This window comes from Fulmarus glacialis, unplaced genomic scaffold, assembly GCF_000690835.1.
Source record: "Fulmarus glacialis isolate BGI_N327 unplaced genomic scaffold, ASM69083v1 scaffold13541, whole genome shotgun sequence".
Lineage (NCBI taxonomy): Eukaryota > Metazoa > Chordata > Aves > Procellariiformes > Procellariidae > Fulmarus > Fulmarus glacialis.
This window is the reverse complement of record NW_009194768.1, coordinates 487-2,634: the sequence shown is the minus strand read 5'-3', so window position 1 is coordinate 2,634 and position 2,148 is coordinate 487.

Below are 2,148 nucleotides of genomic sequence, written 5' to 3'. Positions count from 1 at the left end.
AGGACCTTTTAGGACCTGACTGGTTTCTCTGTGTACATTTCCCGAACCATTACATTTTAAAGCCTCATTTAAACAGTGATCACTTCAACGCAGGTACTTAAATAGTAAGCACTGAAGCAAATGAAGCAGCTTCTCTGTGAGTAAATGGCATGTCTCATGCAAGATGGATTAGAACCATGGAAAGCCTAGTAAAGTATTAGCTAATGAAACGTTTTTCAAGCCTGCTTCTCATTCGCCATTGAATTGTCCTGAACTAACTCATTGATTCATATGGCCTGAATGCTTTCAAGGCTTTTGGGGGAAAGAGATCACCCCTAGAGCCAGCAGCAGCTGCTGAAGAACAGGTCAGTCTCTCATGCTCCTGTGCGGCATGTGCCTTGGGGGAATAGAGAAATGCATCTGGGAAACTGGGTATATTACAAATAAATGCTGAAAGCCTAATTTTCTTCCCCACGTACATGGAGGGGAGACTGAATGGAAGTGAATGATTGTAAATAGCACAGGTGCACAAAGCAGGAGGCATGCCAGTATTAGCCAAGAACTGGGAAATACAGAATTGGTAGCCAACTGATTCCTTGTAAAATTTTCCACTGGGCTCCAAAGGAAATGCCAGAGCTTGGAACTACATGAAATGTCTAGATCTACGCAGACCACAAGCAGAAGTGTCATTGCAGAGTACGTTCAACATGCAAATAACAAATGCAAGAGGAAGACATACACCCACTCGCAGGAGCATTTGTCCGACTGTCCCTCCAGTAGCATTTTTAAGAGTTCTGCTTCATCTTGGTGCACGTGTCACAGGCGACACATCTCCTTCCGCTTTGACTGAACAGGCCTCTGGATCTGGACACAGTAGCATTCAGACCCAAACAGTGAAGCTAGCACCTCACACTTGCTCTCTCTGACTGTGGAATTGCTATTGTCTCCTACCCCGCTTCTCACTGATTGTTTGGATCTTGTATTTTGCTTATCCCAGCTATCCAAGGCTTTTAAAGGCCTTTTCTCTTGGAGGAGATTTCCATTTATTTTGCTCAGAGCATCCTCCAGTGTGTGTGTTAACAGTGTGTGTGTAATGTACTGATGCCAATGCAACCTTGTAGGTTCAAATATGGTACAAACTAGACTGTGAGACAGACCATTAGATTTACCTTTTTTCTCCCTTTTCTGTTTCTTCTAAATCATTCTGTGCAGCCTAACATTGATCTATCTTGCTAATGTAAGATTGCCCACTCATATCTCGTTTTCACTTAGCTAACACTTCATGCTCTTTCATACTAACAACATCCAAAGTATCTCTCAGCATAAGCACAGGTGGTATGTGACATCAGAATTTAGTTTTTGTATTAGTATTCAAAACAGACCCAAGAGCAGTTGGGGTTCCCAGAGCTGTAACCAGTAAGAGAATACTTTGTTTATCGAAACCAGCTGAGTATCAGTAAGGGGAGAAATTAATTCAGGAGGTGCTCAGCACTGGGCGGGATCAGCCCTCTAAGACGGAAACTGGCTTAACTGTTTTAACAACTGCTTCCTCTCCCCACTGTCACTGCAGTACTGAAGCAGGACAGTGCAAGAGAATTGAAATTAACATTTAATCGCTCTTTTGCAAAAGTTTGCAATTGTTTATGTAGATAATTGTCAAATTCTCCACCGCCTTTGCTATCAATTGGCTCAGGCAATTTGTGTTGCAAAGCCATGCGCAACGAGGTATTCTTGGAAATACGTTTTCAGTCTGAGCATCAGAGTGTCATAGAGGAGGCCCAGCTGCATTAATTTAGGAGATTACAAAGATTCCCATCTAGAATTATTTACAGGTATTGGTGGGATTTCTGAACTCCCTACAGTGCATCTGCTGTTCCCCATCTCTCCTACTCCTCTCTGCTGCTTATTTTTGTTCTGGCTCCTATGCACATCAAACTCCTCTTTAGGTTTCATCGGTTCACAGAACTAGCAAAAAAAAATGTAGTCCCTTCCTCAAATGGAACAGCTTCCATTAGCGAGTTAGAGCAGGTCATGAAAGGGTGCAGTGTGGCATCAGCACAATGGGGCTGCATGGCCAAGTGGCAGGCAGAAAGGGCTTCTCCTTACAGCACCTGTGAAAAATGAAGTCTGCCAGCTGCCCCGGAACTGCACTCCAAAAGAAAAGCAATG